Source organism: Haliotis cracherodii, unplaced genomic scaffold (genome assembly GCF_022045235.1).
Source record: "Haliotis cracherodii isolate W230 unplaced genomic scaffold, xgHalCrac1.p SCAF_5, whole genome shotgun sequence".
Taxonomy (NCBI): domain Eukaryota; kingdom Metazoa; phylum Mollusca; class Gastropoda; order Lepetellida; family Haliotidae; genus Haliotis; species Haliotis cracherodii.
Window position 1 is genome coordinate 8,675,237 of NW_027266308.1, and position 15,365 is coordinate 8,690,601.

General features: G+C 43.2%; 1 protein-coding gene across 1 annotated transcript in view; it reads right to left on the reverse strand.

Moving 5' to 3' along the window:
- The window catches only part of LOC139442386 (papilin-like), a 177,724-nt gene extending 162,801 nt beyond the window's left edge, over positions 1 to 14,923 (reverse strand). Inside the window, exon 1 of the mRNA XM_071223189.1 lies at positions 14,739 to 14,923. The gene's annotated coding sequence lies outside the window, so the exon portion shown is untranslated. The remainder of the gene's footprint in view (positions 1 to 14,738) is intronic.
- Positions 14,924 to 15,365: the final 442 nt, after the last annotated feature.

Consider the following 15,365-nt stretch of genomic DNA (forward strand, 5'->3'; position numbering starts at 1 on the left):
AAGGTGACGTCACTTCCGGCACGAAGCTTTGCGGGGTATCCAGGGTATTTAGCATAACAGTATAGCCATATAATACGCTGCGTTATCGAGGGTGACTTGCAGACAACATGCATGCACCGGTAATCTTTACCGGTTACGTCTGACATGCCGACACTCACCATACCTCCATCTCAGCACTCCTCGGCTTCCATTGATAGAACCCGAAGCGTGTCGACCTTCGGAATCTTACAAGTAAGTTTCATTGACGACACAGGGAGATTAATAATACGTGTCTTTGTTGCAGCAATGAAGGATCGGCTCTCATTGTATTTAATGTCTTCGTCGCTGCAGGGGATATTCAGGGACAACGAATCTGACTGCACTGGGTTGGGTGCGCATCTCTCCTAAGTCGACTGTGTTACCAGAAACCACACACCGGTAATCAACTGAAATCTGTATTATTCTTTAATAAATGTTTGCTAATGTTTTTTTCAGTCACATTCGTTTGTTTGTCCTTGTAGTTTTAAAGATCCCAGTTTTCAAGTCTACTTGAAATGGATAACTCACTTGATCCTGAGAATATTTTATTGACTTGAAGATTTCACTCAAGCATTGCCAGCATGAATCTCGACACTCTCATATTGACAGCTTTGTGTCGCAATGTCCGAGGCACCTATCTCTATGTAGAAATGTTCGAATCTGGACCAGGCAAACCAGGAATTGATGTCATGGGTGCTGGTCCACATCAGCACATATTACAGCACACCTCATAGATACACCCTCGGCACCGAAGATCCGGGGTAGAATAGGTCTTCAGCAACCCATGGTCGCCGTAAAAGGCGTCTATGCTTGTCATAAGAGGCGCCTAACGGGATTAGGTGGTCGGAAACGCTGTCTTGGTTGATGCATGTCATCGTATCCCAATTGCTTGGATCGATGCTCATGATGTCAGTCACTGTTTTTTTCTGGTCCAGACTCGATTATTTACAGACCACCGTCATATAGCTGGAATATTGCCGAGTGCGGTCTTAAACATCAAACAAACAAACAAACGACCCTCGGATTATTGCGAATTATTCTACATGAAGTAAATCCACATAATGTCAATGAAACCTGACTGTAAAACACAAGATCTGTTTATACAACTGTTTAAAGCATATCATCTTACTTGGAACGTAAAGGGTCGTGTAAAGACGACACTCAAAAAAAATGATTAACAAATTCTTTCAATATTTGCGAAACATATTTTGAACTCTTTAACCATTGTAAGACATTTTGAAATGATAAGTGGCTAAAAGTCATGAGAAATGCCATTCATCCCACAGAGCACCGGGTGACATTTGACCCCTGTAAAGAGGTAGGGCAGAGGTCACGCAGGTGCAATGTTGCGTGCACCAGCTTTATCGTCCATATCGGCGTGATTTTCATGGCGAAGGCTTAAATCAGATAAGCATCTTGCACAGCCAGAATAATAGCAGGCATACTGCTAGAGGCTACAAGATTGGTGTAAAGTTAAAAGTCAAGTGCCTTGTAAAAGGAGTTATCCGCTTTCCTAATACATATGAGACGATAAGGTTATTTATATAATAAACATGCAGTTCCTAAATAGGGGCATTATACCCTTGTGAAATAACCTTGTTGCCAAACTCATTAGGCAAATGGAGTTATTGCCAGTGTTAGTCACGGTTCTTGTATGAGACAATTGTTCAAATATAATTTTCTAGGCAGTTGTTTGAAGTGGGTCGACTGTTGACCTTTTTAAAAATAAATATTAGGAAACTACTAATGATAAATGATATAGACGGCAGCCCTGTCGTAGTTCACGTGTGAAAATACAGGCGGAAATGGAAATTACATATTGGTCCAATTCAATGTGACGCACCCAGTAAATAAAAACTTAATTGCATACTTAGAACAGCCGTATTCGTGTAATGTAGGTCTATATATAAAACTTGTTCCTTGATTGAAACTTAAAATGTTTGACAAGACGTTCAGTTTCAGTTGTGAAAATGTGCCGATGCGTTCACGTTACATTTGTGAGCTACACCAATGACAGATAGTACCATTATCTATCATGCAATTATGTTGGCAGTGGGCGGTGCACTCCATACATTTACACAGTTCACTTCAGTTCACTGCGGTTCACTGCGGTTCACTGAGATATGTTTAAATGTTACTCACTCTACCTACCCTCTACGTAACACAGTGCATTCAAAGAGACACAATCACCTCGTAATAGCTGAGGCCACCAATGCACCTCCTGGAGATCCCAGCATTAAACGGCATACTTGTGACAGGCATATATATCTAATATATATTGAATAAAACAAGTTGGGGATAACAAAGTATAGACAATTTATAGATAACAACTTCTTTATTCACTTTGCCCATCTTTATTATTTTCCATAATGTTTTTACAGTATTATCCTTCTATTGACATTACCTAACCTACTCATGTTAATCTCTCTCTTGTATGCAATTGTTGTTACTGTTAATCCCCCACCTACTATATATATATTCTGTACCATGTTCATTATTCAGCACAACACAGAACACTAAATTCCACACTAACCTACAACAACTAAATGACACCAACAACTCTACGAAACCCCTTAAATAACTTACAAACCTATAAAGCACTAGGCATTTATTTAATCAAAACAGGCCTACTCGGCCGCTTTTAAAAAAATAACAAACAAACAAAAAAACACATTAAACAAGCTACCAACAAAACATAAATCATAAATCTATAAAAACAACAACCTTCTTTATTTTCCCCACCTTATCAGCATGGCATATTTCAAAATTCAAAATTCAAAATTTCCGCCCAAATTAATTGAGCGACCCCAGGTTGCCCTACGAGTTGCCCTCGTACCTTACGGACATACCCTTCTCGACCACATCACTAAATGGCCTGGTGGGCCCGTGCGCGAAATACGCATATGTCGGAAAGCGCACGTTAAAACCCAAACAAAATAAGTCGTTTTTTAGACTTGCTTGACACCGGTATAAGGATCTATACCGAAACGTCGCCTATACAGTATTAAAGAAGTTGTTATCCATAAATTGTCTCTACTTTGTCATCCGTCAACTTCTAAGTAGTGCCTATCAAACAATTAAAGTTAACGTTCATGAATGTTTTGAGGGAATATTTGTATAATATCGTGGGTTCAGTATATCTATGGGCCGAACATGTCACCTGTATTGGTAAAGATTGACTGATGATACACGGCAAAGTTATGCTGACACCACAGAAGCTTCCAGTATGCAGTTCCTGGGGTAATAACGTGATGCTAGGCACAGGGCTTTGTGTCGCTGCTTAAATATTTCTAGACCTAAAGATACATAAAATAGGTGGCGCGCAGATGCAATGCTACTTTATCAATAATAATAATGATATTTGTTTATTTGTTTGTTGTTTACAGCCGCATTCAACGATATTCCAGCTGTATGACGGTGGTATGTAGATAATCGAGTCTGGACCACACAATCCAGTGATTGATATCATGGGCATCGATCCACGCCATTGGGATACGATGACATGCATCAACCAAGTCAGCGAGCCTGACCACCCGATCCCGTTAGTCGCCTCTTACGACAAGCATAGTCGCCTTTTACGGCATGCATGGGTTGCTGAAGACCTAATCTACCCCGGGTCTTCACGGATAATTATAATAATAATACTAATGATTCCATTCACCAAGTGAATGCTAATGCTGCTACATTATTATTATCCCGGTAAGTGAATCAGTGTGCACTCGATTTTCTTGATCAGCTCCCTGGGGAGTATACAGCTATATCAAAACGTGAATATGTGATTTGGCGGACCAGGGTATGATTTTACCGACGTGGGTATGCGCGGTGTTTGACAGTCTGACAACGCCTTTACAATTCGCCACTGCCATCAGCATGCTGTACATTAATGCCAGTATTATTATGCTGTCCGCGCGACCAGTGGACGGTGACCCCTTCAGGGGGTACGACGGCACTTCAACGCCAGGCATAGTCCAAGCACCAGCGGGGTCTCAGGACTACGGTGCTTTATAATTGCCCCCGCTGACAGTCCGACACAATGCGCAACATCGTCTCTTGTTACACATGCTGCTGTTGGCGGGGGAGATGAAGTAGAGGGTTCAAAATAAAATAAAACACCATCTGTCACATGTCAAGACATTGGATCTCATATTGTCCGGTAAAGATGAGGCATCGAAGCTTTCCCATGGCCCCGTTCCTCACAGCGGTCTTAGCGCTGCTTCCTCTACCGCCACCTGCTCTGTGTACACCCCGCCAAGACGTCGTTGAATAACAGCGTTGTTTGTTTATTTGTTGTTTAACGCCGCACTCAGCAATATTCTCAGCTATATGACGGCTGTCTGTAAATACTCAGGGTCTGGACCAGACAATCCAGTGATTGACATCATGAACATCGATCTAAGCAATTGGGATACGATGACATGCAAGTAGGCGTGTCTGACCACTTGATCTCGTAAGTCGTCTCTTACAGATAGGCTAAAACATGTTCTGTTAAATGAGTGAGTGAGATTGGTTTTAAGCCGCTTTTAGCAATATTCCAGCAATATCACGGCGGGCACACCAGAAATGGGCTTCACACATTGTACCCATGTCGGGATTCGAACCCGGGTCTTCGGCTTGACGAGCGAACGCTTTACCCACTAGGCTACCCGACCGCCCCTTCTGTTAAATGAGGGCCATTTTTCATAATAATGCAGTCCCAGTGCATCATAGCACTACGATTTTTGTAACCACAGATGTACTGTAGGTACCCTGATTCCAACCTCTACCATATACACATGCATAACCACTGCATCTGCAGTGGGAGGTATATAATTATAAAACGTCAACGCCAGAGAATAACCAGTCTCGATTATCCGCCCAAACAGATTCTTATGGACGTAAAAAAGTCAAATAGCGGTGAAAATTACATGAATGGATCACTGACAATCAATGATAACACCAGGTGTTCGCGAAAAAGGTTAGCATGTCCTACTGGAAGCACCACACCTTTGCATAAGGGTAAGTATTTTGCCTGAAGTGTTCTACTCTGTGGAGTGAATGGAATGTCAGTCGGCAGTTATGTATGTAACATGTCTAAGGCAAAGGCTACATGAAGACAAGCTGGGAATATTTATGAAATGTATATACATGTTTACACACAAGAAACATCCGACATAGAAAGTAGACGTCACATTTGATGAACTGAATATTCAGCATTCTACTGCTATGAAGTCGTTTTTACGTATAGAATATAAAGGTTAAATGTAGTGTCCACACTGGAGTATAGAGGTTTAGTGTCCACACTGGAGTAGAGAGGTTAAGTGTCCACACTGGAGTAGAGAGGTTAAGTGTCCACACTGGCGTATACAGGTTAAGTGTCCAACCTAGAGTATAGAGGTTTAGTGTAGTGTCCACACTGGAGTATAGAGGTTTAGTATAGTGTCCACACTGGAGTATAGAGGTTTAGTGTCCACACTGGAGTAGAGAGATTTAGTGTCAACACTGGAGTATACAGGTTTAGTGTCCACACTAGAGTATAAAGGTTTAGTGTAGTGTCCACAGTGGAGTATAGAGGTTTAGTGTAGTGTCCACACTGGAGTATAGAGGTTTAGTGTCCACACTGGAGTAGAGAGCTTTAGTGTCCACACTGGAGTATAGAGGTTTAGTGTCCACACTGGAGTAGAGAGGTTTAGTGTCCACACTGGAGTATAGAGGTTTAGTGTCCACACTAGAGTATAAAGGTTTAGTGTAGTGTCCACAGTGGAGTATAGAGGTTTAGTGTAGTGTCCACACTGGAGTATAGAGGTTTAGTGTCCACACTGGAGTAGAGAGCTTTAGTGTCCACACTGGAGTAGAGAGGTTTAGTGTCCACACTGGAGTATAGAGGTTTAGTGTCCACACTGGAGTATAGAGGTTTAGTGTCCACACTGGAGTATAGAGGTTTAGTGTAGAGTCAACGCTAGCGTTAAACAGTTTTTTAAAAGTGTTAAAAGGTCTTTTCTATAATCAGTATAATGTTCAGATTTGTATGTAAAACTCTCACATGAATAGTTGGCTAGATTTGAAAACCTTTCTTATGACCCCAATGAATACAAACGATGCTCGAACAAGAACCATAAAGGATCGACAAACTTAGGTTGCCCTAATGTATTTCAGACTTTCACAAACGTAGCATATATTTACCGACTTTCTAACAAAGACGTGTTTCACAACACACACAAATATAGGGATACTTTGTGTTTAACAGGTTCAGCGTCTGTCTGATAGAGAAGCTTAAGTAGATTTACCTGTAACGAGCATTGCGAATTCTCTTCAGTATGTCACAATAGGGAATACAGAGGTGTCCTAATTCACACACCTCGAGGCCCCTTGTATGAACAGAGCAGATCAACGGAAAGCATTTTCATGATTAAGGTTTAGAAAAGTACATTTATCAACTGCATGTTTGACGTGTTTGACCTATATGTTTTCAAACATTGTTATGATATTAAACAGGGAATACCTATGTTCCCACTATGATATCGCGACAATGACCTTGATAGTTTGGTCATGAAATACAGTGATATGCAGCATTGCACCATAGTGTACCATTGTGCAGCGTCAGCAGATATTCCGGGATAAATATACGAAATAGCCAGCATTAACCCGTGTGTGTTTGGTGAAGGTGAACTATATCGAGTCACTTGGTTTGGTACACTCGTCAGTCAGTAACACGTTCAAGGCTAGGGCAGTTTCACAAAGGGAACATGGCCCTATGGTGGTCGTAAGGCAGATAATAAGTACGTTAAAGGATACAAGTTGTGAAAGTTGTAGCGCTACGGTGGTCGTAAGAGTAATAATAAGTACGTTAAAGGATACAAGTTCTGAAAGTCGTAACGCTACGGTGATCGTAAGGCTAGTAATATGTACGTTAAAACATACGAGTTGTGAAAGTTGTAGCGCTACGGTGGCCATGAGGCTGATAATAAGTACGTTAAAGCGTACGAGTTGTGAAAGTTGTAGCGCTACGGTGGTCGTAAGGCTAATAATAAGTACGTTAAAGCATACGAGTTGTGAAAGTCGTAGCGCTACGGTGGTCGTAAGGCTGATAATAAGTACGTTAAAGCATACGAGTTGTGAAAGTCGTAGCGCTACGGTGGTCGTAAGGCTGATAATAAGTACGTTAAAGGATACAAGTTGTGAAAGTTTTAGCGCTACGGTGGTCGTAAGGCTAATAATAAGTACGTTAAAGGATACAAGTTGTGAAAGTCGTAGCGCTACGGTGATCGTAAGGTTGATAATAAGTACGTTAAAGCATACGAGTTGTGAAAGTCGTAACGATATGGTGGTCGTAAGGCTGATAATAAGTACGTTAAAGCATACGAGTTGAGAAAGTCGTAGCGCTACGGTGGCCGTAAGGCATATGATAAGTACGTTAAAGGATACAAGTGGTGAAAGTTGTAGCGCTACGGTGGTCGTAAGAGTAATAATAAGTACGTTAAAGGATACAAGTTCTGAAAGTCGTAACGCTACGGTGATCGTAAGGCTAGTAATATGTACGTTAAAACATACGAGTTGTGAAAGTTGTAGCGCTACGGTGGCCATGAGGCTGATAATAAGTACGTTAAAGCGTACGAGTTGTGAAAGTTGTAGCGCTACGGTGGTCGTAAGGCTAATAATAAGTACGTTAAAGGATACAAGTTGTGAAAGTCGTAGCGCTACGGTGATCGTAAGGCTGATAATAAGTACGTTAAAGCGTACGAGTTGTGAAAATTGTAGCGCTACGGTGGCCTTAAGGCTGATAATAAGTACGTTAAAGGATACGAGTTGTGAAAGTCGTAACGATATGGTGGTCGTAAGGCTGATAATAAGTACGTTAAAGCATACGAGTTGTGAAAGTCGTAGCGCTACGGTGGTCGTAAGGCTAATCACATGTACGTTAAAGCATACGAGTTGTGAAAGTTGTAGCACTACGGTAGTCGTAAGGCAATATTAAAATTTAGGCTTTTCGACAATTGGTAGCAGCACAGATCGCTCTGTGGAAGTCATTTTTTTCACAGGTACCCTTCACACAGACGAGGTGCATGTGCGACGCCTAAATACACAGACACATACGTACATATTGTGCGTTGTCTGTCATGGCGTGGGGACCGTTGAGTGTCTGAGCTTATCTTGAGGCCAATATTGACATCGAGGATCAACCTTGGCTTGCACACCAGGTTCCTCTCTGACAAGAAGGGTGTGTAGTAGGGCGTGTGTTGGTCGTGGGGCATCTGTGTTGGGTGTGTAGTTGGGCGTGTGTTGGCAGTGGGGCATCTGTGTTGGGTGTGTAGTAGGGCGTGTGTTGGCCGTGGGGCATCTGTGTTGGGTGTGTAGTAGGGCGTGTGTTGGCCGTGGGGCATCTGTGTTGGGTGTGTAGTAGGGCGTGTGTTGGCCGTGGGGCATCTGTGTTGGGTGTGTAGCAGGGCGTGTGTTGGCCGTGGGGCATCTGTGTTGGGTGTGTAGTAGGGCGTGTGTTGGCCGTGGGGCATCTGTGTTGGGTGTGTAGTAGGGCGTGTGTTGGCCATGGGGCATCTGTGTTGGGTGTGTAGTAGGGCGTGTGTTGGCCGTGGGGCATCTGTGTTGGGTGTGTAGTAGGGCGTGTGTTGGCCGTGGGGCATCTGTGTTGGGTGTGTAGTAGGGCGTGTGTTGGCCGTGGGGCATCTGTGTTGGGTGTGTAGTAGGGCGTGTGTTGGCCGTGGGGCATCTGTGTTGGGTGTGTAGTTGGGCGTGTGTTGGCCGTGGGGCATCTTTGTTGGGTGTGTAGTAGGGCGTGTGTTGGCCGTGGGGCATCTGTGTTGGGTGTGTAGTAGGGCGTGTGTTGGCCGTGGGGCATCTGTGTTGGGTGTGTAGTAGGGCGTGTGTTGGCCGTGGGGCATCTGTGTTGGGTGTGTAGTAGGGCGTGTGTTGGCCGTGGGGCATCTGTGTTGGGTGTGTAGTAGGGCGTGTGTTGGCATGTGGTTTGGCATTGTGTTTGTAAAGCTTGCTTGTTTGCATTGTGTTGTAGAGCATGTGTGTTGGCATTGTGTTGTAGAGCATGTGGTTTGGCATTGTGTTGTAGAGCATATGTGTTGGCATTGTGTCGTAGAGCATGTGTGTTGGCATTGTGTTGTAGAGCATATGTGTTGGCATTGTGTTGTAGAGCATGTGTGTTGGCATTGTGTTGTAGGGCATGTGTGTTGGCATTGTGTTGTAGAGCATGTGTGTTGGCATTGTGTTGTAGAGCATGTGTGTTGGCATTGTGTTGTGGAGCATGTGGTTTGGCATTGTGTTGTGGAACGTGTGTGTTGGCATTGTGTTGTAGGGCATGTGTGTTGGCATTGTGTTGTAGAGCATGTGTGTTGGCATTGTGTTGTAGAGCATGTGTGTTGGCATTGTGTTGTAGGGCATGTGTGTTGGCATTGTGTTGCAGAGCATGTGGTTTGGCATTGTGTTGTAGAACATGTGGTTTGGCATTGTGTTGTAGGGCATATGTGTTGGCATTGTGTTGTAGGGCATATGTGTTGGCATTGTGTTGTAGGGCATATGTGTTGGCATTGTGTTGTAAGGCATATGTGTTGGCATTGTGTTGTGGAACGTGTGTGTTGGCATTGTGTTGCAGAGCATGTGGTTTGGTATTGTGTTGTAGAGCATGTGTGTTGGCATTGTGTTGTGGAACGTGTGTGTTGGCATTGTGTTGTAGAGCATATGGTTTGGCATTGTGTTGTAGAGCATGTGGTTTGGCATTGTGTTGTAGAGCATGTGTGTTGGCATTGTGTTGTAGAGCATGTGGTTTGGTATTGTGTTGTAGAGCATATGTGTTGGCATTGTGTTGTAGAGCATGTGTGTTGGTATTGTGTTGTAGAGCATGTGTGTTGGCATTGTGTTGTAGAGCATGTGTGTTGGCATTGTGTTGTAGGGCATGTGGTTTGGCATTGTGTTGTGGAACGTGTGTGTTGGCATTGTGTTGTAGGGCATGTGTGTTGGCATTGTGTTGTAGGGCATGTGTGTTGGCATTGTGTTGTAGAGCATGTGTGTTGGCATTGTGTTGTAGAGCATGTGTGTTGGCATTGTGTTGTGGAGCATGTGGTTTGGCATTGTGTTGTGGAACGTGTGTGTTGGCATTGTGTTGTAGGGCATGTGTGTTGGCATTGTGTTGTAGAGCATGTGTGTTGGCATTGTGTTGTAGAGCATGTGTGTTGGCATTGTGTTGTAGGGCATGTGTGTTGGCATTGTGTTGCAGAGCATGTGGTTTGGCATTGTGTTGTAGAACATGTGGTTTGGCATTGTGTTGTAGGGCATATGTGTTGGCATTGTGTTGTAGGGCATATGTGTTGGCATTGTGTTGTAGGGCATATGTGTTGGCATTGTGTTGTAAGGCATATGTGTTGGCATTGTGTTGTGGAACGTGTGTGTTGGCATTGTGTTGCAGAGCATGTGGTTTGGTATTGTGTTGTAGAGCATGTGTGTTGGCATTGTGTTGTGGAACGTGTGTGTTGGCATTGTGTTGTAGAGCATATGGTTTGGCATTGTGTTGTAGAGCATGTGGTTTGGCATTGTGTTGTAGAGCATGTGTGTTGGCATTGTGTTGTAGAGCATGTGGTTTGGTATTGTGTTGTAGAGCATATGTGTTGGCATTGTGTTGTAGAGCATGTGTGTTGGTATTGTGTTGTAGAGCATGTGTGTTGGCATTGTGTTGTAGAGCATGTGTGTTGGCATTGTGTTGTAGGGCATGTGGTTTGGCATTGTGTTGTGGAACGTGTGTGTTGGCATTGTGTTGTAGGGCATGTGTGTTGGCATTGTGTTGTGGAACGTGTGTGTTGGCATTGTGTTGTAGGGCATGTGTGTTGGCATTGTGTTGTAGAGCATGTGTGTTGGCATTGTGTTGTAGAGCATGTGTGTTGGCATTGTGTTGTAGGGCATGTGGTTTGGCATTGTGTTGTGGAACGTGTGTGTTGGCATTGTGTTGTAGGGCATGTGTGTTGGCATTGTGTTGTGGAGCATGTGTGTTGGCATTGTGTTGTAGAGCATGTGTGTTGGCATTGTGTTGTAGGGCATGTGGTTTGGCATTGTGTTGTGGAACGTGTGTGTTGGCATTGTGTTGTAGGGCATGTGTGTTGGCATTGTGTTGTGGAGCATGTGGTTTGGTATTGTGTTGTAGAGCATGTGTGCTGGCATTGTGTTGTAGAGCATGTGGTTTGGCATTGTGTTGTGGAACGTGTGTGTTGGCATTGTGTTGTAGGGCATGTGTGTTGGCATTGTGTTGTGGAGCATGTGTGTTGGCATTGTGTTGTAGAGCATGTGTGTTGGCATTGTGTTGTAGGGCATGTGTGTTGGCATTGTGTTGTAGAGCATGTGTGTTGGCATTGTGTTGTAGAGCATGTGTGTTGGCATTGTGTTGTAGAGCATGTGTGTTGGCATTGTGTTGTAGAGCATGTGTGTTGGCATTGTGTTGTAGGGCATGTGTGTTGGCATTGTGTTGTTGTAGAGCATGTGTGTTGGCATTGTGTTGTTGTAGAGCATGTGTGTTGGCATTGTGTTGTTGTAGAGCATGTGTGTTGGCATTGTGTTGTTGTAGAGCATGTGTGTTGGCATTGTGTTGTAGGGCATGTGTGTTGGCATTGTGTTGTAGGGCATATGTGTTGGCATTGTGTTGTGGAGCATGTGTGTTGGCATTGTGTTGTAGAGCATGTGTGTTGGCATTGTGTTGTAGGGCATGTGTGTTGGCATTGTGTTGTAGAGCATGTGTGTTGGCATTGTGTTGTAGAGCATGTGTGTTGGCATTGTGTTGTAGAGCATGTGTGTTGGCATTGTGTTGTGGAACATGTGTGTTGGCATTGTGTTGTAGAGCATGTGTGTTGGCATTGTGTTGTGGAGCATGTGTGTTGGCATTGTGTTGTAGGGCATGTGTGTTGGCATTGTGTTGTAGGGCATGTGTGTTGGCATTGTGTTGTAGAGCATGTGGTTTGGTATTGTGTTGTAGAGCATGTGTGTTGGCATTGTGTTGTAGGGCATATGTGTTGGCATTGTGTTGCAGAGCATGTGTGTTGGCATTGTGTTGTAGAGCATGTGTGTTGGCATTGTGTTGTAAAGCATGTGTGTTGGCATTGTGTTGTAGAGCATGTGTGTTGGCATTGTGTTATAGAGCATGTGTGTTGGCATTGTGTTGTAGAGCATGTGTGTTGGCATTGTGTTGTAGAGCATGTGTGTTGGCATTGTGTTGTAGAGCATGTGTGTTGGCATTGTTTTGTAGAGCATGTGGTTTGGCATTGTGTTGTAGAGCATGTGTGTTGGCATTGTGTTGTAGAGCATGTGTGTTGGCATTGTGTTGTAGAGCATATGTGTTGGCATTGTGTTGTAGAGCATGTGTGTTGGCATTGTGTTGTAGGGCATATGTGTTGGCATTGTGTTGTAGAGCATGTGTGTTGGCATTGTGTTGTAGAGCATGTGTGTTGGCATTGTGTTGTAGAGCATATGTGTTGGCATTGTGTTGTAGAGCATATGTGTTGGCATTGAGTCGTGGAACATGTGTGTTGGTATTGTGTTGTAGGGCATGTGTGTTGGTATTGTGTTGTAGAGCATGTGTGTTCGCATTGTGTTGTGGGCATGTTCTAACACTAGAACTTCAGTAAACGCTAAATAGGATAGTCATTAACAGGACATAGCACGTTGATACCTAAAATGTATGCATGTAACTATACCATAATGGGATATTCTATTTTAATCTGTCAGAGTGTTTTTTTCCGAAAGAATATTCATATAGTTATATAGTTATATGTATCTATTCTAATACTGGATGTATGATCGAATCGCTACTACCTGCATCACGTGATCAAAATTATTTTAAGTAGAGAAATATTCATGAACATATAAAACGTAGAAAAAGATTATATAAACATACGATCAAAGAGTTTCACGAGCAAACCCCCAGATCAGATCCAGAGGCATATACAGACGCTACACAACACAGATTGACATGTTACCCACAACCCTATTCGACAGCTGTATAATATCTCCATGTTTCTATACACAGACATTAGCACAAAACGCCCTCTCCCCACTGACAAAGCCAGTCAAAGACGTACCTCTCCAAGACAGGTAAGTGTCGACCCTGACAGGTCAATGGCATTCAACACCAACACACAGTGTGGATTCCACCGTTCATTGACGGGGGATTGACGGAGGGTTGAGACCTTACGTCAGGGCATGATATAGACACCGTGGTTGGAGACATCGTCACAGCTACGTGCACTTTAGTCATCCTCTTGATTCATACTGGTGGATTTCAATAACATCAATTGGGTTTTGAAGACTTCATTCATGCTTCAATGTCAAGGTTGGGAGCCAATGCCCTACGAATCAAACGCACACATATTAATGGGCTCTACTTGTGTTAACTACAAGCACACCACCGCGTGAAAAAATATAGAGTTAAACAAATTTGTAAAATAATATATAGTTCAATGCCTTTGTGGAAATCATGTCACGGTGACCATATTTCACACTAACGTGGCACTCATGACTTAATAATTATTTTTTTAGTTAAACGCTTTTGGTTGAACTTGTGATCTTGAACTTTCGATAAATATTGTGGTAATTATTCAAACCCACTAGACCGGATCTCATTAACATTTTAAACCATCCATGCAGTGAATTTCCCGACGCTCAAAACCTCTAGAAAGGAAGCGCTCCTCGTCTCGGTGTTTGATAGCGTCTACACTACGCGGGAACCAGAAAACAGACGTGTTCGTTGGATTCAAAAGTCAAAACGAATACAATATTTATAGTTTAAATTAAACAACAGAGGTTTTGCTTGTGCAGTGCATGCTTGACGAGCGCCCCGTGACTCGGGGTGTGCTGTCTTCACATTGGGTATTGACTCTGCCGAGAACATCATATCACACATGCGGTCTGTCAATACGACACACATTATGTCATTCACTTCAAGGCAGTGAAAACCTCTCAAGTCGGCCCAGTTAGGGTAGAAAAAAGTTATCAGGAGTTATTTCAAGCTTCAGGCCCGACACAAAAGGAGAAAGCTGAATAGATTAAACAAACGTAGCCCACTGCCGCGAAGAGAACATTCAACCTTGAACAGAAGAATGTTCTTCTTCACATGAACATCTTCAATGGTAGTTGTCCCTTGCGAGCTTTTCAGTTCCCATCCTTCAATGTGTTGGTTTGAATCAACAATGCACAGAGCATCAAATGTTCAGTTGCTAGGTGTATAACAGTGCTTCTTGAGCACGAGCTTGTATTTCGATATAACGTGTCAGTCAAATTAAGCTCTTTATTTCGTTTGTAATTCGTAGATATATTACGTCTTTATTGGGTAAATGACGAGACACCGGCTACACTTCGAAGATACACTGTGTCATAAATCACCCACAAGTGAAAACTTATATCATCTATATTGAACTGACACACTTTGTCAATTAACACAAAATATGCTGTCGACCCATTTATTAGCCCATACTCATATTCAGTAATTGACGACACAAAGATATGCTGCGATGACAAAGCTGACCATAAACAGCCGGTCTGACTTGGCTATAAAATATAGGCTGTTATCCCCTTTCAATGCAAGCGTCTACAACGCTGACACAGCGTGAATCCCCTTAGGCTGTTAATCAGTCATCATGTAACACTTACATGATCAACGGATTAAATGGATCCTTTTGGGGATTAAGTCGTTTCTTAATCTGTTTCATTTTGATTTAATCAAGATAAAACAAAAGCCTTCCTACCTGTCTGGCGTTCTACTGTGCTTGATATTATCCAATGTATAAGTCCCTGTAGGTAAACGGTACATCCACCTACTCAAGTCAACTTATTTGCACAGAAGTAAAATAAAACGGGACTAAGAAGTTTTCCTTGCTCCCCTCCACTCCACTCACTGCACCATCCAGACAGTCCGAGCCGGAAGAATGGTTTATGGGCTTGTATACCTGGAACAGTCCACTTACTGTCGCGAGGGGAGACAGCTTGCCTAAATCTACCAGCCGTGACAAATAAGTTAGAAATCGTAGCACGAATGATTCTTAAACCTAAGCGTTCATTCCCTATTTAACTTGAAATGGGAGTCGTGTGGCTGTGTGACATTTGGGCTTGCTGTATGACGGCTTAATCCTGCGTATCACCCCTCGTCTGACAAGGGGAGGTCGATCAAACAGGTATCTGTATCGAGACCACTGAAAATACTGGGGCATGCATCATCACAAAACGTCTCTCTCGTATCCTACCTATCGCCCTCTCGTCTAGCGAGATTAGGACGATATTAGACATACGTAATTATTAGGGCCTAAAGAAAATTTCACATATATGGCTGGGTTTTACTGGCGCTATTAATAGCGGGCACAGGAGTTATTTGAGTG